A 22,980-nucleotide genomic window follows, 5' to 3' on the forward strand; every position below is an offset into this window, starting at 1 on the left:
ATGCTGGCCATTTCCATTTGATTTTTGAAATCAAATCTGTGTAGTTGGGATCAAACTTGGCTGATTGGATTAAAAGATGAGACATTTGGATGAGGGAAATAGATTATGTACTCTCTCAGATCTGGAAAACGTCTAACTATTCAATTCCAGCTTTACTCAAGTATGCCTGAAAGCAGGATTTGGCCCACAACTGCAAGCTTTGATGATTGTTATGATACTTTCTATGTACAACTTTACAGGAAATCAGGCACCTAGAGGTAAAACTAGTGCCCTTAGGCATGCAGGATGAGAGCTGTCTGTCTGAGCAAGCCTGGGGCACAGCACACACACTGTGTGACACAGCCTGGCACCTTGGGCACAGAGGGCAGGTGTGCTGTGGGAAGGCAGTAGAGGCAGGTACTCTGCTGCTTCCTCTGCTCCCTAAGTGTTGCCTTCTGTTGATGGAACCCCAGCAGACCTACCCATCCAGCTGATGCAGAGGGCAGTAGGGATTCCTTCTGTTCTTTGCTTAGAGCTCAATCCACCCTATTCTGACCAGACACTGACACACATAATTAAATTATATTTAATACATAGAGAGTGATTGCCAAGTTTTAGTGCTCTTTATTTACAATCAACAGGGAAACATTCTGTCTATCAGACACCCCCTTAGGAGAGGCTATTAATTACCAGTAATTAACATAGTGGCCTTGATAATTAATATAGTGGCCTTGGTGTTTGCAACTAAAGCGTGTGAGTGCCTGAGAAACAGTACTTAGTCTGTAAGTAAATAAAGTAGCGAAATAGTTATGGAAGTGGGTTTTGTTCCAAGGAACATGTACCATGGCATGAGAACACAGTAACCATCTCATGGAGAGAATAAAGCATAATAAACCTCCCTTTCTGCTTCTGTCCAAGCTCCCTGTTTCCCAGCTGTAAACACAGCCCTCCATCCTACCCTACAACCTCCTTCACTGCCCCACAAATGACATACCCTTATCTCTGGTGGCAATGCCTCCACAGCCTCCCTTCCTTGGCTTGTAGGACAGTGAGACAACGTGCTTCACTGGCACGCTACGAAGCCAGTACTTTACGCACCCCAGAGGGAAGGAAATTGAATCAGGAGGATATTTATAGATTATTCAGATGGACTTTCTGATTGCTTTGGAAAAACGGCAACTAGGAATTAAACATGAAACAGTTGTACTCTTTTTCCTCTCTTGTAAAAAGATCTACACTGCAAAAAGAGGCATTCAAAATTGTGGACTGTCAGAATGAAAATTGCTTACACGTTTTTAATTCTGTTCCTCTGTACTTATGCATTATGAAAGCAGAATTCATTCTGAGCCGTTCCCATGGCCTGCTCTTATAAAGGTTGTCAGACTAGATGATCAAGATGGGCCCTTCTAGTTTTGTAATCTATGGAGTTCTGATCTAAAATGACATGATCACACACCATTTTCCCCTTAGCCATGCCTACTTCAGTGCACCAGGTAGATCTGTACTGTGGCTGAATTAGTTTGCTGTCTCTGGGATAACTGTTCCATTTGTTGGAGAATTTGTGAGATATATAGGAGAATGGGTAAGCTTAAAAAAAAGTAAAAAAAAAAAAGGATAGTCACTCTAGGGAGCTGGATTCTACACTTGAGTCTGTCACATAGTTTCTGTGTAGTGCAAATTTAGACTGGCTTTCAACACGCAATCATTCATTTCTGAAGATGTGAGTTGTGTTGCTGATCACTTAATTGGAAAGGCTGGGCATTTAAAGTTGTAACTAAAAAAAATCCCTGTCTTTTTTATATACATGCACAATTTCTTTGCAGAAGGACTTGAATCTGGGAATCCAAATTAGTGCAGAATTCTGATATTTATGTATCTGACAGAAATACCAGCTTCCACAGTAATGAAAATGAATATGAATTACATTTGTGATGAGTTATGAACATTGGACAAATGGAGGTCAATAACTGGGTGTTCAGAAAAGAGATCAACTGATGTGCCTTAAATAAGACAGTATCACACAACCATTTATGAAAATTTAGCAGAATAGGAAATAGCTAATATTTTTCTACTGCACAAAATGAGAAAATACATCTAATTTAAGAAATATTACTTTAACGTGTATGAAAATTAGTGGATATGATGTTCAGAAACATTTAAATGATGAACAAAGCTAGATAAAGGACAAGTTCTTGGCTTGTTTAAATTGTGAGCTGCTTTCATAAAACCTGCATTAGACAGAGATTTTCAAGGACCCATCAATTCTAGAGAATACTTTTAATTGTTCTTTAAAACCCATAATAGCAAAGAACCACCAGAATAAATTCCAAGGGGTTAACATGCATTTTACAAAGTAACGTGAAGTACTTTATTCTCAAGACGACTTTTGGGTCTATTAGTTATATTCCTTGGTCTGTCATCTGGGAAATGCTGATCAGAAATGCTTCTATGATAACATAGCTAAAATAGTAGAGTTGTAATATTTCCCACCCAGCTATGAGCATTTCTCTCAATTGTTGAGTAGCTTTTTTGAACCACTGCAGTCTTATGTCAGACACCTTTTCGCAGCCAGGTGTAGGACATTCCAGAGAAATAATGGCAGTCTTACAGTACATGGACACATGAGGCCATGGATAATAGCTCAAAAGAATGCACACATGTCCCTTACACAGAAATATTTTTCCAATCCCTGTATCAGATTCATGAATTCTAGCACAAGGACTAAAGCATATTTCTCTGGGGACTAAGGTCGCTTGCAATAAACGGTTCAACAGTCAGTTTAATAAAGGAATAAAAACATTGATCAGCTGGCCAACCTTCTTCTAGATGCAGGGACCTTCTGAGATGGTAGGAAGAATCTGATTCTGCTGTTAAGATGTAGCTGTGTTTTCTAAACTGCAAGAATCACCAAAAAAGCATTTTGGAAGATGTATCTGATCTACCATTTTACTGCACTAACATGAATTTAACAGGTGTGATACATCAACACAGCATTATGAGCTTAAGATAAATGATAGTACTCTTTTTCACCAAGCAGCAAACTGCAGTGGCATATTGCACAAAGCTCAGTGCGTTCAGTCACTAGGCATTTATGCCTGCTGCCTAAAATAGAATGTCTTTCTGTGATGGGTTAATCCCTCTTTGGCTCTGATCCTGGGTAGATTACTAGTTATAGCAAGCTATGAAAGACTGCTGTGTAAGGCAAGAATTTCACTTAAGTCACTTTGCAACATTCTTGGGACAATAGAAGTTTCTTGTGCATTTTTTTTGCAATGTGGGGAATAGTTTCATTGCCTTTGCTAAAGCTTCCAATATATATTATGATATTTTGATATTTTTACTGCGTATTAAAATATTCTGAATCATATTACACTTTAAAGACCAGGGAAGAAATCAGTCTTTGATTTTGCCTAGGAGTTCTAATCAGTGTGTGTTCATAATTAGAGCGCAAAATGTATTTGGCTATTCCGTATCACTGGGGTTCTTTTAAATTCAGGGAGCTTAAACTTTAAGACAAGACTGCAGTGATAGCTGCAGTCTACTTTACACTCACCTGAAGGTCAATAAGTATCAGAGCTTGGCAAAGAAAAAAGAATATTCCTTGAACATTTCTCTCTAAGAAAAATGAATTTATTTCAGCTGAAATTGTCCTCATTTAAGAACCTTTTCAGCAACGTTTAATTAATTGATTTTTCCTGAAATGACTGTGTACAGAAGCCAAGTCAAGCATTAAAATTTTCCACTTTTGTGTCAAAACCAGATACATTTAAAGTGCTTGACTTTTAAGGTGGGTTAAATAATTATTTTTACCCAACCAGGTAATTTTAAAATACTCTTGGTGTTCAAATCACTATCCTCATGGCACATCAGCAAAACTTTGTTGATTAAAAGTTGCCAGAGCTCGATACTTAGTCAGAGAATGGAAATAGCCCTGTGCAATAACCATAAATAACCACTGCTCTGACACTGTGGGAACTTCAGGGGGAAATACTGAGACATTAGCTCAAGAGTAATGAAAGTTTCATGCCAAAGACCTGAGTTACGATGAATAAAGATAATTCTTAAGTATCTGTTAACATGTGTGCACAAAAAGGGGGAGAAGCACACTATTATCTGCTGGAAATATGGAAAAGGAGTGGAATATTGCACGAGGAGAGGTATGGATTACACATGGAGGAAATTTTTTTCACCAAGTAAGTGGTAAAACAACTACTCAGGGAAGTGGTGGAGTGAAGTATTTAATAAACATGTGAGTATTTGAGGACATGATTTAATAGTGACCATAGTGGTGGTACTATTTTGGCAGCTAGACTTAATGATCTTAAAAGTCTTTTTCAGCCTTAATGATACTGTGATTCTGGGAGAAACATAAAAACCCAAAAAACAAAAGCAAAAAATCCAAACCAAAAAAAAAAACCCAAAACCAAATAAAAACAAAACCAAACAAACAAAAAAAGTTAAACCAGGGATATATATATTTTAAATATTGGTGAAAAGAACTAAAGTTTCATTTCTCATAGAAGATCAGCATCAGGGCCATGGTAATGACTGCTGACACCAGATTTTTCAAGGTCGACTAGAGCACTTGTACTAGACATATCTGCCAAAATCAACAATACCATATCACACCTGTCAGAAGCTACAAAATAATTGCCCTTGAGTGAGTCATGTTAACATTCATGTACTCAGCAAACCAAGCAATTACAAACAGGTCTCTGCTCTCCCTGCCAGTCATTATACTTATTTATTCAATTTGTTGCTTTGCCTCCATTCTAGTTAATGTGACTTATGAGCACTTAGTGCATACTGACTGGAAAGACAAAGTAGAAAAGCAACTCTGCTGAGTGTCTGGGCAATTGTCCAAAAATCCTAAATCTATAGCGACAGACAAAATTGGTTGTGACTCACTGGAGAATGCAGGATTATGGAGGGGGATGCTGCTAGCTGGCAAGAAAACAACAACAGTGAAATTAAACAAAAAACCTAAGACTGTAAAGGAACCAAAGTTCATTTTTTCTAGGGCATGACAGTAAATACTTCTGTAGCAGTTTCAGGATTGCTGACTGTGCTGGTATATTTACATGATGAAAAGCTCACTTTCAGTAATTTCATTTTGTAAACACACTACAGTAGGAATTAAGAAATTTCATATTAAACCTTTTATATTATATGGGGAAAAAAGCAAATTATGTCCTTATGAACTTGGCTACCTGTAAGTTCATCCAGTATTCAGGTGATGACTTAGATTTTCTGAATAGCAGATGTTCAGAAACTGGGAGACAGAAGCTGGCCAAGAAAGCTGCCTCAGTAGCAGTGCAGGTTATAAATTCAGCATGGACAATCTGTTCTCCAAAACAGAGCTAAAGTGATTTAAAAGGTTCATCAAGGTCACTGAAGAATGCTATACAGCAGTGCTACAAAGCACCAGCTGTCAGGGCTGTCAGGTCTTGCTAATGAACTGTGGAATCTGCAGAAAATAATACTAATGCTAATTGAAACCTAAATAGCTTGAAATCTAGTAGGTCATGGCTATTGATTTATTTCCTATGATAATATCAGCTAAGCAGCATGGGACAATGCCTAGTTACCTACAGTAGTAGTTAATCCATCGCTGATGCCATTCATATAAATATCTAAGAGGTTTGAAGCCCTCCTCATGAGGTGAGGAGTTTGGTTGCATATTTTGCAGATGGTGGTTCACTTTTTGCTTTTTTACTAAATCCCGAGCAGTGGCCCAGTTTCAAAGAAAGCATACAAGTGCTCTGAGTCCAAGAAGAATTTGCTAGTTAAAGATTCTTGTGGGGGTGGTATGGGGATAATCTGAGTCAGAATTCGGAACTCAGCCTAGCTCTGCATCCAGGCATAGTTAAGTGTATACTTGAGTTTAACAGAACCAACAAGCCCTAATTTTTGGTTCAGAAATCTTTGTGCTGTACGGATTAGGCCCCTTATACCCTCTTTTGAATCCAGTTGCATTTTAAAATGAAGACCTAAATTCTTTCAGGAACAATATCCATGTCTAAGCAGCTCTCAAGAGGTTACATGAAACACATAAAAAGCATGCTTAATTTCACCACAGTTTTTAGGCTGTGTGTAGTGACCATTCAGAAAACATCTATAGAACATCATTCTAGGACTTGATAGTCCTTGAGTGTAGAGGTCCAGGCAGGTTCTCTACAGTAAGTTATGTTGTTCCTTTAATTGAGTTTTTATATTTTATTTTAGAAGTTAAGTAAATAGGGATCACAACATGTGAATGGTGTTTATGTAAAAGTTCTATAGGAAGGAACTTTGACTTTTGGGAATGAGGGTCTCAATCTACCACCCAAAAGGTACAGATCCTCAGAGACACTTATTAAGTTATTACTACTGAAACACATACTTGCCACGTCCTCCCTTTGCTACTTCTCTCTGCTTGTACTGTACCACCATAGCAAATGAATCATTTAGTGACAAATTACAATTTTGCAGATTTATGCTGTGTTGGAATAGTCCCCATGGTATCTGTATGTACATATTTTCCAATTTAGCCTCTTAAGTAAATCTCTGGGTTTTGAATTGCAATTAGTTTCAACTAGCAATCAATTAAATGCAAAATGTTTTCTGATGAGTGTTCTAGTTGCATTTATCATCTTCAGGTAACATTTCACATTATGAAGATTGTAAGGTTTGCTTGCCAACCAAATCTTGAGTTTAAGAGTGGAGTTGTTTTAACTGAGCTATGCAGTTTGTTTTCTCAATGTTATGACTAAACTTCGCTGATGTTTTACAATTGTTTTTCTTTTACTCTGTCACTGTCTGAGAGTAGTTATCATAAACTGCTGCTAACAGATATACAATAGACATATCTCATTGACCTATGCTGATCCTGAGTAAAATAAAAATGAGAAGTAGTTCAAATCTCAAGAAGCTTAGGATTTAAACTGGGCAGTTCAAAAGGCACCAACTGATCTATGCCTGGTAAGATTTTATGTCCTTCCACATTCAGATCCATATTTTCAAGGAAAGACAAAGCAAGTGGTCATTCTCTGATACAAATGGGGGGATTATCTGATTTTTCTCCAAAAGATATTATTTTTAGTATACCTTTTAAGCCACTGGCAGAGTTCCTTGAGTTTTACAATGAATAGGTGCAAGGAATGCAATGAAAGTTGTTTATTATTCAATTAACTTTTTTGAATTGAGCTTTTGAATTTAGCTTGAACTTTTTCAAGCTAATTATATCACATCAAATCTTTTGATATTTACTTTCCTTAACTCACTAGAGAAACACCTTCCTTTTAGCCACCAGAAATCCCAAGGTGGCCACCAGAAATTATTCCACCTCTGATGCTCAGCCTTTTCCCAAAAGCATGCAATATGTAGCAAACAGTTGATAACACTGGTAAGACGGCTGCTCCAAAGTCTGGCTTTCTGGTTAAAGTAAGAATGCTGCAGAAATCAGAGATCAGTGTGACTGTGGAGCCTGGATACACAGGTTAAAAATAGCTGATGCATCAAATGGGTCAGTCTTCATGTGGGACTCTTATGGAGAAGGGTTGAAACTTTTAACAACTCTTGAAGCATATATTTTTGAAAATTACCCATTTGGAAGCTTGACCCACATGATGTCAGTCCCTACTGCAGAGGTGGAATATATACAGGAACCATCTAGTGACTAATGAACTCGGAATGCTCATATGTTGTTGCCTTCATTTAAAAGTGATTATGTGATTACAGATTTTGATTCAAAATGCCTTTAGGTGTTTAACGAAGTGTCAGACACTATATGCACTACATGCTCTATATAGGAAGTGCAGGTCTCAAAAACATTTGAAAGTGAATGGTAACATACACAAAAAAATTAACTTAGGATCGCAGTAAATATAATAAAATATAATGAATGAATAATGAAATGAAAAATGAAACTGTAATTTCAGCATGACAATTTGTCTTGATACAAATTGTATATTGTATAAATCCAGTAGTCTGACAAATTTTATCTTGTTTCCTTTTCTATTAAAAAAAAACAAACAAATGTAATCCAATGTTTTTCAGAAGATGTAGCTTGAAAATACAAGAATATTTATTTCCAATTTTTGCATTTTAAAAAATTGTTATAAAATAGTGGATGCTTAAAACTGATAAAATATTTTTAGTTCTTAATAATAATAATTATTATTATATATGGATGAACTAAGGACAACAGTGCTATCATTATTTTGTTTTTCTAGGAGAAATAATATTTTGATAAAGAAAAAGAAGGAAAATAAAGGTAAGAAAATAGGTCAATACAGCTATACATCTCCACTTTGTTGACCACAATTTCTGACCACCTTAAAAAAATCATTAAAATACATCCTTATCTTAGCATAAATGTGTAACTCATATTGTCTTAGGTGAAATTGAAGCAGAAATGGAAGTCCTTTATTAAATATGAATGTGATAACTCACTGGCAAAACAAAACAAGTGTTTCATCAGGACTTATCAATGACAGTTTATGAGGACAGGAGTTACGGTACATCACTCGATGTGTCAGCCATGACTAAAATGTTTGTATTTGCTGTAGTGTATTATCTAAGACCAGTTTGTTTTAGGATTATAAACTCAGTTAAATCTTCATAATGAGAAGCAAAATTACTTGATCTTTTACAAATCAAGATTCTCAAAGACTATTTGGCCAAATCTAAGCAGCAAGAAATCCTGTTAAAATGTTGAAGCAAAATCCTAAATTATGCCTGGGTGGCCTCTTTTTCTCACTATTTAGAAATGAATTTAATGACTCATTAGATAGCACATTGGCAGTTCTACCCTACTTCTTGCAAAAGAGAAACACACAAACATAAGAGGATTATATTATCATTAGGGCTCCTTCTGAATTAATAAGCTTAGGAGGAACCTCAATTACAATAGCAGAAGATGAATTACAGTAGAAAATTTTACATGGTACCTTGAGTCTAGTTTGGAATCTCTCCCTGCAGCCAATTTGGATGATGTGGTTTAGAAGACTCCCTTTTGTCACTAAAGCTAATTAGGAAAGGCTCTATTTAGACAAATTTAATACTGCTACTAATGAACAAAGATCAAACTATCTGCCAGCTGCTGCTAAGAATACCTTATTCAGTCAGCATTTATAGTCCCCTTAAATTCTGCTGCCGTCCAGTGTTGTGCAAGAGTGTATTTTCCCAAAAGTAACTATTTATAGTGACAGTTAATACTAGGGCAAGAAAGCAGTGCTCAAAACAGGCACGTGCCTTGCAGTGGCTGTAGAATGTCACTCAGTTAGACATGGATCTCTACAGGTTGTAGAGCTTTCCACAATTCCTTCCTGATGGATGAAAGAAAACTCAGAATGGATAAATATCCAGCCTGCATGGATGAATGGGGAAGGGATTGTGGGGATAAACAGATGTTCTGTCTTATGTGGGATTTTATGTTTGATCCTTCTAGGGCAATGGACAGGAAGTACTGTCTTATCAGACAAGCAGTTTCCTGCCATAGGCAGAAGATACTGAAACCATCTCCTGAATTTCTTATTTTAACTTGAGCAGAAGTGTCTTAGAGTTTGCAATGTAATTTAGACTATTTTAAAACAGCTTACCCAAAAAAATCATCTTTAGCCATGCTTAGAATAGTAAAGAACTAAATAGTACAGTTAGTATAATCATTAGAACTGAGGTGTAAAGAACCCTTAATTTTTCAATGTCCAAAACCTTTCAATTTTTTGTCTAGATAGTAATGAGCAGAAAAAGATGGAATTAGGTTGGTTGTCACAGCAGACGCAATACAACAGCAGCCAAATTTTAAAAGGCAAAATAAAAAAATTAGCTAGTCCATTTTATTATTTAGATTTATCAACTTTTCCTTTGATGAACACAGACCCTGATGTATTGAGACTGAATTGTGTGATTTACAGTTATTCCTTGTGTTGTAGAAGAAGTACATGTATACCAGCATCAGGCATGAAATTTTGTCTCAAGACTGTGAATCATTCAGTGTTTTGTTGCTTGACCTTGCTTTTCTGCCTGTTTGCAGATCTGAAACTGTGTTGATCTTGAGGTTATTTCAGCTGAAGTGAGCTTGCTGGGCTCCCTGTTGAGCTAGGCTGTTAGGCAAGACAGTTGCATGACATTTGCTTTAATTTGTTGACACTAAAAATCCCTGAATTCAGCTCTGATGGAAGACAGATCATGTAATGCCCCTGTGAAGGACTTGGAGCATTCATCATGTAGAGGCTTCAGACCAGAGAGCAGTTTTTAATACTAGATTAACAAGAAGATATAGCATTTTGGTAGTCCTTGTTTTAATGGATATCTGAATTTTGCCTTGTGGCTTAACACTTTTTTACACACACTACAAGCAGTTGAAAAAAAAATTATTACATTTTAAGGTTTTATTTCATTATTCAAAACAGAGATTGCAGTAAGTTGCAAATCTGAAAAAAAGTGCTTATCATGCCTGTCTGCCCAAGAGCCATTGAAAAATCTTTGGATTTATTTTTGCATGGCTAGCAGTTATGGAAAAATAAAGAAATTAGAGCAGTACTTACTAGACAATGAATACAATATTTCTGTCAGCATCTTATTATGTAGAAAAGATTAAATGAAGCTTATGGTATCTGATTTTTTTTCATTATTAGGGATTCCTAACAATCATCCTCTGCTTTTAATTCAAGAATTAATTCCTCAATCTCTGCTAAAAGTTTAATTTTCAAGAAAAATTATAAGATGCAGCTATTTTTGGTATGCTACTTATAGATCAGTTTCATGAAAATGAAGAAAAGCATGCCAGATAAAAATCCCTGCTACAACCTGTTCTCCAGGTACCCAATCCCTTGTGCTGTGAGACAGAGACAGGAGGCAGAATGAAGCCCTCAGAATCTAAGGGGAAATGCTTGGAGCCTGCTGTACCACACAGATATGCACAAGTCTATGGGGCCAGAGGGAATCCACCCAAGGGTATCAAAGGAGGTGACAGAAGTGCTCCCTGAGGCCCCCTCCATTACCTACCTGCAGCCCTGGAGGGCTAGGGAAGTCACAGCTGCCTGGAGGTCATCACATGTGATGTGTATCTGCAGAAAAGGCTGGAAGGAGGGCACAGGGAGCTACAGGCCTGTCAGTCTCAGTGCCAGGGAAGGTCACAAAACAGATCATCCTGATGAGTCCCAGCATGCTGCACACACAGGACAGCCAGGGATTCAGGCCCAGCCAGCATGGCTTCATGAAAGGCAGGTCCTGCTCAGACAACAACATCTCCATCTATGACAAGGAGACCTGCTTAGTGGGTGATGGGAAGACTATGGATATTGCCTTCCTGGGCTTTAGTAAAGCCTTCTCCTGAAGAAACTCACTGCTTGGATGGGCCCACTCTTGACTGGGGAAAAAAAATGAGTGGCTGGGCCAGAAACTGGTGGTAAATGAAGTTGAGTCCAAATAGTGACTGCTCACAAGTGTAGTTCCCAAGGGCTCAGTACTGGGGCCAGTCGCATTTGATATTTTTGTCAATGATCTGGATGAGGGGATTGAGCACACCCTCAGTCAGTTTGCAGATGACACCAAGCTGGGTGAGAGTGTTGATCTGCTGGAGGGCAGGAGGGCTCTGCAGAGGGATCCGGCCAAGAGCAGAGTTATAGTGTTCAACAAAACCAAGTGCCAGCTCCTGCAATTGGGTCACAAAAACTCCAGGCAGCTCTACTGTCTTGGGATTCAGGGCTGGAAAGTTGCCCAGTGGACAAAGAACCTGGAATTGTTGGTTGACAGTGAGCTGAGCACGAGCTAGTATGTGCCAAGGTGGCCAAGAAGGCCAGTGACATCCTGGCTTGTACCAGAAACAGTGTGGGCAGCAGGGCCAGGAAGGTGATTGACCTCTGTACTTGGCAATGATGAGGCCACAATTCCAATCCTGTGTCCAATTCTGCATCACTCAGAACACAAAACACTTTGAAATGCTGGAACATGTCCAGAGAAGGACAACAGAGCTGGAGAAGGGTCTGGGGCACAGTTCATATGAGGAGCAACTGAGGGAGCTGGGGGTGTTTAGCATGGAGAAAATGAGGCTTGGGGGGACATTATTGTTCCTACAAATACCTGAAAAGAGGATGTAGGAGGTGGGGGTTGGTCTCTTCTCCCAAGTAACAAGTGTCAGAATGAGACAAAATAGGTTGTGCCAGGGGAGTTTTATGTTGTATATGAGAAAAAACTTCTTCAGAGAATAGGTGGTCAGGCGCAGGAACAGGCTTCCCAGGGAAGTGGCAGAATCATCATTCCTGGAGGTATTTAAAAGACATTTAGATGTGGCACTTATGGTCATGGTGTTGTGGTGAACACAGTGGGGCTGGATTAGCAGGGGCATTTGATGGTGTAGGTCTTTTCCAACCTTAACAATTATATGGTGCTATGTTGTTACAGAAATTCCTGAGTTTCATTGATAATCTGAGACATTATCTGTTTCTGTTTTAAGTGTTTAAAGACTCTGTAATGATGTTCAATGTGACAAGACGCCAGCACTCTGTCATCCAGTCCAAACACTCACTGAGATGTAGGTATTAATTAACAAGAAATAAAGTTATATTGCTTCTGAGGAACTTGCAGGACACACCCATCTAGACAACTGGGAAAAATCTAACAGAATGTCACTGGGATTACAAACCCTAAGTAGGTCTGTGCAACAAAGAAGCAGGATAGAGAAGGGAACAGAGATATATTAACAACAGAAGTACCAGAATGATTAATTCCTGATCAAGTAAGAGCAGTAACAACAGATCTTCGTAGGCTCTGCTGTTTAGATTTCTGCTTTCTGATTGTCATACAGCCAAGAGAATTTGACGAGAAATTAAGAGGTATAAAAAAATCACTTTTACAGAAGGGATTTCGAACATCATGCTAGTCTATATCAAGGATGAGAACATCAGTACATGATTAAAAGACTTTTACAGTTAGAGGTTAGGGATGTCTTAAATATGCTATGTCAATGTTTTATTTGTTTTTTTCAACTGCATGATTTTTTCATCTGCTTCTTGCTGGGCCATACTGAAAAAAAACAATAAAAATATTGTGTGTCCCAGATCCTCCAGTCCTCAGGGTGACTGTGCTCTTACAGCCATATTTTCATAGAGAAGAGATCCTTCAAAACCGCCCACTTTCTGTCCATGCTGTGACAGCCACCCTAATGCAATCAGCCAACTCACATCCACGGGAGAAAGCTTTAGGCTCTGCCCCAGTGACAGGCACTCAGAGGGCCACCATGTGCCCCAACCTCAGGTGGCAGAGTCAGGGTAACAGAGAGAAGACTGAAAATACAAAGAAACAAGGATGGAAGGCTAAATAGCCCTTCCTGGCATCCCTCCAAAAAGGAAAGCTGTGATAAAAATTGATTTAAATAATGAAGGAAAAAAGAGACCTGAAGGGAGGAAGCTGCCTGGGAAAAGTAGGGTTTAGTCTAGTTCTAAATGGCTTACATGTCAAGAGCCTGGGGAATATAGGATACAGGGTAGGAAGCCCAGTCCCATTCAGGATGCCTGAACCAGACTTCTTTGTGTAGAACATTTGATGATTGCCCTTAAAAATCCTGCCTGGATTCTTGGATGACTGAGAGATGCTAAGAAGTTATATATAGATCACCATTGCAACTTTCTAACATAGAATCTGAAGGAATTAAGAAGAACATAGAATCTGAAGGAATTAAGAAGAATGACAGAGTCTACAATGTCTCATATTTTTTTCTGTTAACTTTCCCTTATGTCTTTTTAATCCAGATAAAGAAATCAATTAGGCAACTCAGAGCCATTCATAGCAGCACATTTTATAAAGAAGACATGTGTCCACTGTGAATCTGTTGCATGCTTGTTTCATTTGTTTTTCCTTAATACTTTTAGGGTGATATTCTTATGAAGATGAAATCCACTGAATATATAAAAATGCTTGATGGCAAGCTTAAATATGTGGACCTTACCTGCCTTTGCAGCATGCAAAATGTAGAAAAGCAGAACATGTTTTTTTATAGGGCAGCAGTTGAATGAGAAACAGAAATAGAATGGAATGGTTTGAATCACAGCCAAGAGTTCCTGCTAGCACCATTGTGTAGATGTGAGAGATCTGGTCTGAAAATAAGCAGGAAGTGATAAACAGACAGGGTGATGCTCAACATTGATAAGTTTTTCCATAAAATGCTATCTTTGATCCTAAAATACCACATAGACAAGAAAATCTGATAACACCCTGTGCAGAATGTTTTCTATAGTAATTTCTCACACAGACACTTCAATTGTAAACATTTTAGAACTTCATTGTGTTAATGAGTAAAAGTAAGCTTGCCTGTCACTTCAAAGCTAGTTGTATGACATGGTGAAATAAGTGCAAAGAGTAAATAATATCTGTGATCCAAAATCTGCACAGTTTTGGAGTTATGACTTTATGCATGTGGTAGAAAAGGTTTGTTAGAAAATGTACTTTAAACACTGCCTTGTCACAGCTTTCCTTTGAACTCCAGGTTTCAATTCCTCTCCTGGAGTGAAGTTTGTAATTCACTGGGCTCTAAGTCACACACTTTGACATGAATTTCACTGTTCACTGAACTGGAGTAACTTCATAAATAATCCTTATTCCCTGGAGAGTCCAGTCTATTCATCATTCCCTTCGATGTTTTCTCCCATGCAGATTAGTTTATACAGGATTAGAAAAAAAAGAAATGCAACTAAAAAATGAATTCTAGCTCTTTGTAAAAGGTGATAACAGTACAATTTCTTATGCTACAGACTGGAGAAGTCAAGCTGAATTATACATTACAGACATCTTACTCATTCTGCAGTGTCTGTGTTGAAGGCTATTATCTTCTGTCCTTTGGGAACTGCAAGGAAGCAAAGACATGGAAGCATAGCAGAAAAAAGAAGGAAAAAGAGTTTAAACTTTTTTTGGCTAGAAGCAAATTTTAGTTTATTATTCAGCTCAGCTCCACTGTGTTCCACTTTCAAAGTTTCACTAGCTGTTCCACTTAAAAAGCATATGATAGCATGGAAAATAAAGACTCCTTTAAAATAGTATTTCTTCAAGGGGACAGGTAAGGTCTCTGGACTTCTGCCTAACATGAAAGAAGATGGATTTCCCAAAATAGATAAGGCAGTGTTCACTTAGATTTTCTTACTTATATGAAACAAATATAGTTCACCAAAGTTTATAGCTCTTTATGTTGACAAGCAGTAGTTATGTCTAGACCAGGAGACCAGTTACTTTTGATTCATATTTCAACATGAAGTAAATTCAGAACATGCTTCAGATCACTCTCTTTAAGAACCTCATGTATGAGGGTTTTTTTCATGCATAGAGAGTTTATGGGTATTAACTTCCTTCCCATGTTACTTTATGTCGTGGCTTTTCCCCCCTCTTCCCACAGGGCACTCATGATGTTTCATTGACAAGCAGCATTATCTCCCCAGAGATTCAGGCTCTAATGTGACTTGTTCCACACTTTCAGTAGTCTGCACCATCTAATCATGTACAGTGAATACCTGCTTGCTAAAATGCCATTTGTGTGCTGGGCTCCACGGTCACTTTACACACTTCAACAGGATATGCTTTAGCAGGGGACATAAGCTTTGTTGAGTCTGATAGAATTAGTGTTTAAAAACAAAATAACAGTCCAGTATTAAATATGAGAATTCCAGCCTGCTGAGAGAAATTTTAATTATGATATTCCTCTTGTAATTGAAACATTTTTTCACAAGCGTGGTAGAGGATTTTTCTGTCCATGGATTTTGCCATTTTTCTCAGTCTCAGAACAGAAAATGTCAGAAGACAGCTTTGTCACAGGAAAAACGTGGTTTTTCTGCTCATGAGTAAAGTCACATAGTAGTGTGTGTATATATATTTATGACTGGCTTTTCGTGACTGCATAGTAATCGAAGAGGAAACATTATGTAAGTAAACTAGAGCATAGGGGGTTTTGGTATGGATTAGAAAAACAATTTATATGCTTGTGTGGCTTGCTTCTGACCCTTTCACATCTGCACTTCTCTATGTTCAGAAAGCCACATTTCAAATGGAGAAAGTGCTTATTGCTCAGAACTCCTCTGGTCTAGTAAATAATAAAAACACTTTTAAAAAAAGTCTGTTCTGCATTAAACAGCAAATAAATCACGTATTTTCTGGAAATTCTGTCTCTTTAGTAGTCAGTTTGCATTTAGATGAGAATAGCTTAGAATTTCAAATCTGGATCATTCCATCAAGCCAAGCTTCTCTCATCAAGAAAATGATTTTCACAACTTTGTAGGGAACAAGTTCCCTACAAGAGTTCCATGTAAATATTAGATATTTTAACTAGCAATTATGCATAAAATAAAACAACTATTATAAAAGCCTAAACATAAATGACATTTACAGCAGAACAGTTTGTATGAAGATAACTTTTGCCACTTCACACTCCAGTGAAATAGTACCTTGATAAAATGGTTCACTGGAAACAGATGAGAGCTGTTGGGAAAAAATGCCTGTAGCAAGTTTAAGCAACATCCTATCTATCTCATCTAAAGCTATGCCTGACAGCACAGAAAGTAGAAAGGCTCTCATAGTCTTTCTGTTGCTTATGACAGTACAGGTAACATATGTTTTTTGATTAACTTTTGGTCTGGTAGAAGCTGCTGCAAGCAAAGAATCTGCTATTTATTGCAGGCAAGGGAAGGGGCACTTGAAGAAAAAAATATGATAAAATAAGGCAAATGTATTGTCTGTGACAGAACTTTCTGTATGGTCTGTCTGAAAAACAAATTGAAGAAAAACAGATATTGGCATTTCCATTTCTTAAGGCCTGTGTTCAGATATTGAATTTCTACCACAAATTTAAAGGATTAAGTATCAACAGAAGAAAAAAGTGAAGCTGGAAACATAGACAGTGCCTTATACAGGAAAATAGAGGATGGAAACAAGACCTCTGTTACCTCAGGGAATATAATAAAGCTTCTGCTTGATTAAAAACAATTCCCTAGTTTCCTCCCTCTCCCTTTTTATGGAAGATAAATATTTGAGAAAAACAATACTGATGAATTTTTTCAGTCTAAAAGCAGAAAGGATCGCAGTCTCAAAAACCTTTCTTCTTTTCATCTGTACCTTAAAATTTATGGAAGTTAGCAGAGATCAGTCAAAACCAATCATAAGCAAATCTGAAACAAACTCAGTCTTGCATCAACTAAAAAAAATAATTTATTGTCAGGTATTCAACCTCTTAGATTCACATGGGTTTCCCTCCATTTTCCTGCAGCAGCTGTAAATAAAATGTGTCAAGCTCAATTGTAGGCTGACCCTTTGAATCTTAGTTTTTGCTGACATCTTGAAAACACCAGCTGTTATACTTCTTTACAGGATGAATATATTTTGAACATGCCAAGAAAGAGATTATGTAACATCTTGTCTTGACCGTAACTGTGGTCTAGAAGTCATCCCCAAAACCACCTCACTTCTCAGGTCAAACCTTTTGCTCAAATACCTCCTACAAGAAGCCACCTGAGATTTGCACATCAATTACATGCATTTGAAGAAAAAGAGAAAATATTTTGAACCAATCTAAATGACACCATGAATTAGTCCTCTGTAAGAGTTTTGCAAAACCACACCTAAAACTATGTGTTCAGCCCTGGGTTCTGTCATGAGTATTTGGCAATATCCTACAATTTACAAGGACAAACTTCCTTTGATGCAAACTTTGTGACCTATTAAATACACACACAGAGGCAAACTCCTGACCTCTTGAAATTAAATTATCCTCTTCCAGTGCATCATATTTAAACTGATTTTACAAATTGGGATAAGCTCAATTTATCCTAGTTTTTCAGATTAAATAATGTCAAAATCCTCCCTTTTTGGAGTCACCTTTCTGAACCCTTCCTGTTACAGTGTCCTTGAGAGTACTATCAACATTTGTTTAGCTTTGGGACATTAGGAAACATTAAAGAAAGAAAAACAATGAAAAATGGAGCTGTGTTTTACTTTGGTATTTCCTGGTTTATTTCTTAATTTTTTTTCAATGTTCTATATTGCATTGGTACACCTATGATTGGATTATTATGGATTAAAGTCCTTATCCAGAGGCAATTTTTAACTGAATTCTGCTTTAAATGCAATTAATTGTTTTGAATATAAACTCCATGAATTTATAAAAATGATACTGCTCAGTCTAATTCCAAATACCTTTTAATGTCCAAATATCATTTACTTTGTTTTTACTTTGACAGAACTGAAATGAGTGTTATTTTTCACTGACACAGAGACTGGGATTGTTCTCTCCATCCTTTTTGCAAACGACTTTTTGGTACAAGTATCTTGTCATTTCAGGTCTGGCAAAAGAGTGTAAAAGCAGTTTGCAAAATTTCAGGACAAAACTAAAATCACTAGACAGAAGTCAATTTATCAAACTAGATATCCCATGCATGTGTAGATATGACCATCTTTTCTTAGTACTTGTAAATTCATAGTTTTATTATAAAAGGTGAAATCCTGAGACAGTTACCTAGGAGAAATGAGCGCAGCTTCAATGTCATTATCTAAATGTTCAGGTTTTCTACAAGCAAATTAAATAGGTTAGAGTTAATCTCTCTACCCCAGAGTGAACAGAAAACTTTTGGGATCTAAAATAAAAAAAAAACAACGTGTTTGGAGTTTTATTTTTCTTTTTGCCTAATCTTCTTTTGTTTATGTAAAAAGCCACATTGAGCTTATTGCATTAGTAACAAACTTATTTGCTTTTCTTTAAGATTTTGTATGAAAATCTTAATTCCTTATGATAAAGGGGTTTTAAAAAATGGGGTTTATAATAAAAGTAAAATTCACTGTCAAAGACATTTATCAGACAACTCATAATATAATAGCCAGACAAAACTTTCAAAAAACTTTCAAAAAACTTTCAATTAATGAATATATTCAAGTTTACAAATAATGTGCCCTGTTTTGTGTAATTCAATAGGCAAAATCCATAATTTTATATATTGGCAAACTCAGTGGGTCACAGAGAAACATTATTTAGAAAGCTTACTTAAGCTGGAAAAAACCAGTAAGTGTTGGTAAGAGATGGGCATGCAGAGACATGTTTTACCTCTTTATGACTTCTGTGTGTGTCTGTGTGGGTGTATGTATGTCTATGTGCCTGTGGACAGGCACACACCTACCTACATCACATTAACATAGACTCTAGTTAGTCTTATTTATCGGCTTCTTCAGAAAAAGACTTTGCTCACACAAAAATTCTTTTTCTTCCCCTCAGAAGGTCCTCACTGTTTAACTGAGACAGAAAAGTTAATTTTTTTTACTAGAAATGTTAAAGTAATAATTTCAGGAAAACTTTATTAACATTTACTTACATAAACTTTTTTACTCAATTTTTTCTGATAATTGTGCAGTTTAAGGTAGTAAATTATTTGTAACAGATTGAAATCTTTTTACTGGAGTATTCTGTTTCATCAAGGTAAGGTAGTATCTTCTTTGTCTGAAATATGTCTGTAACAACAATCCTACCTACATAAAGGGATGTCAGTGACTCATAGGTAGTTTCAAAAGTAAAATTCTTTTTCTCCTGTGTCACCAATGAGAATGACATCACTAATGTTGTTAACTAGTTTTCTGCATAGACACTAAGATGTCTAAACCCCTCAGTTTAGTCATTGGTTTCAACCAAGTTGGTTTCTTATGCCTCTCACGTCTTCACCCTTACTCTGCTGGGGTTTTTCCTATGTCTCATGGTTCCCTTGGAACAGTGTTTCACCATGTTTTTTCTCCCTTTTCGTTTTGATTCCCATTCTTGACTCCTTTGATATTTCTTTCTGCTACACCTGACATGCAGCTTTCAAGTTTTCACTTTTGACCAAATATTTTCTTTATGTAGGTTTTTTTTCTCTCTTATTTAACTTTCCTTGAAGTGAGAAAATGATACAAGAATTGCCTTTTAAACATGAATGAACCAGTATCAAACACTGTGTTGTCCAAAGCAGAGAAGTGAATTGATTTGGGGAAATTAAATATTGATACTGTGCTCTCAGAGCCAGCACAAAACTAGGCAATTTTGAAAATTTTGCGTGGCCCTCTGAGAGTTGGTGCGAAAAGATATTAGAGAATAAGTAGGACAAGTGGCTACAAGGAAGTCTTTAGCTGTCACACCAAGATTCTAACCTATGGTGTGCTATTTTTGGCCGGGATATAGTTAATTTACTTCACAGTAAATAATTTTCTTCACACTAATGGAATTAATTATATTTTGGGTTTGTGCTGGAAACTGCACTGATAATACAGGGATGTTTTTGTTATTGTTCTGCAGGGCTTGCATAGACCCAAGTCCTTTTCTGCTTATCACTGCACCAGTGAGGGGACTGCAGGTGCACAACAATTTGGGAGGGGACACAGCTGGGACAGCTGACCCCAGGTGACCTAAGAAATATTTTATATCATATGGCAACATGATCAATATATAAAGAGTGGTCAAAAAGGAGGAAGGGGAGAAGGCCCACAGTGATTGTGTTTGTCTTCCCAAGTTGCCTTGTGAACAGAGTCCAGCTTTCCTATGGATGGCTGAACACCTGCCTGCCCACAGAAAGTGGTGAATGAATTCCTTGGGTTTTTGCCTTCCTTGCACATGCAGCTTCTTTCCCTATTGACCTGTCTTTATCTCAACCCACTAGTTTTCTCACTTTCACTCTTCTGATTCTCTCCTAGAGGTACTGGGGAGGGGAAACAAGTGTCTGCATGGAGCTCAGTTGCTGGCTGGGTTTGAAACACAGCACGTGAGTTCTTGTGAAAAGTCTTGCACCACTCCATGGAACATAAAATGGTAACAGGCACAAGGTCCTTTGCACCATATTTACTCAGCCAGAAATGCAGACAACTTGGTTCCATTTGAGTATGTGCGATTGTACCTGCATTAAGCAAATGTGAAACTGCACGGGAATTTTATTTGGAGCTGGTCCTCAACATGAAACAAACTGAAGGAGTTCCCTTTATAAGCTGCATAAAACACATGAATGGTACAAACTTCTGGGCCACTCATCAGTCAGAGAAGGTACTTCTATGGAAAAGATTTGATTTTTTTATGCATAAGAATGAAAATTTTTGTACTAGCAATTCTTTTCTATTTTGCATTATGAAATAATAAGGAGCTAGAGAATACAATACAAATGGATAAATAATATTTACTAATATTATTTTACTATTTTTAATTTAATACTATTTTTAATTGTATTTTAAAATAAATAAAAAGATTTATCAGCTGTGATTTAAGCTGGACACTAGCTTTTATATAAAAAAATGAAGAACCTTTTACTTTACCGGTTATTTTTTCACACAAGAAAATTGTAGCTCCAACCCCTATAATACATTTGAAGAACACTTACATAATCTAAATATACCTCTCTACAGAATATTAAAACCTCATCCACCCTGTGTGTGTGTACATGAATGCACAGAAAAGGACAGGTCAGGAAGCTCTTACAATACAGACACTCTTGTTCGTATTAGGAAGGGACACATTGAACAGTAGGCCCTAAGCTGATCACTCAAGGTCAGAAACTTGGAGCAGTCTAGCCAGTAGTGTGTGATGGTCAGCAACACCGCTTTTCCTAACCTTTGTTTTGTGTCAAATTCAGAAGAATGTTTTCTACTTACACTAGTGAATACATCTCATATTTATTTCCAAAGGAGGGCTGATGTAAAAAGCAAGTTTGCAATTTGTATCTACTAATAAAAAGGTTCATTAGCTTTCTTAAAGAGAGTATAATGAACCCACTTAATCAGTTCATTAATTTAGCTTCGATGTTCACTTAACAATTTCAGAACAGAAAAGTTCTCTCCTATTCTTCTGTATTCTAACTTATACTTCCTTCTGTGAGCAAAACCCATTTGGATATTGATATTAAAGAGGCAATAAATTGCAGCCATATAAATGACAGCAAATTTTGTTCTGCAGTCTAAAAAAAGCACTCTGAAGAAAAGTCACCTTCTCTTATATGTGTTTTTCATTTAGAATAAACTGTATTTTTAAGGTATATTCTTAAAAATTGCTGAATTTAAAATTGGTCAAAGTCAAGATAACCTAAAAGAGGAAAAAATCCAAGCCAAACCAGAAACTAAAGTTATAAATATGTTTTAAGCTTTATTTTCCCTCATTTAAATCTTCTGTGAAATATCAAACTTCTGAACTTTACTTATAAAACTGTTTTTCAGTAGTATTTTTAATACCAGTTCCATATTATCATTCTTCATTAGCCTTCTCTATTCTCTTCAAGCTGATCTCTTTTATTACTAAATATATTTGTTTTTCTAAATACAAAAATTGCTTCAGCAATCATATTACTTCATGAAACTAGCTATATTTGTTGTCTCTAGTACATCAGCTACCAGTTCTTGAGCCTTTTTTTGCTATTTACATTTAAATGAGCATTCTGATCACTTACAAATATGTACCAGAGTATTATCTGTAGCTCAATTTGCAATATATTTTTTTGTTTTCTGTACTTTATAGTTCCTACATCTTTCTCCTTCCCAGACTTTCAATATTGTTTTCATTTTTAAAAGCCTTCTGTTTATTGCTTCCACTAATCTTTAGATCTCTGCTTAACCTCATTGCCTGCTATTGCCCTTTTCTACATTTAGATTTAACCAGCACGTCAGTTACAGTCTCTCCAGAAGGTTTCTTACCAAAAAAAATCTACATTTACGTGGTACTCATTGTACCACAGCTTTCCTCAAGTTATGTGTCCTGAAAAATCAATACTTCTCCTGTTTCTGTAGGATATGTTGTCAATAGAAGGGGAGAAAAGATAGGAGGTAAATGTTTTTGTTGTTGTTTTTGAAAAATATTCCTCCCTTAAAAAAAGCTCACAAAAATCTTTGTACCTTGACATTCCCCATCATTTGTGATAGAGTTTGGAGAGAAAGACCAATCGCAAATGGCAAATGCCTTTAAGCCTGACACAGAGAGAAGCGCCTGAAAGTAAAAACGAACTAATTAATTGTGTATAACATGCATCTGAGAGGATACAAGTTATAAATGAATCC

This window comes from Camarhynchus parvulus, chromosome 5 (genome assembly GCF_901933205.1).
Source record: "Camarhynchus parvulus chromosome 5, STF_HiC, whole genome shotgun sequence".
NCBI lineage: Eukaryota > Metazoa > Chordata > Aves > Passeriformes > Thraupidae > Camarhynchus > Camarhynchus parvulus.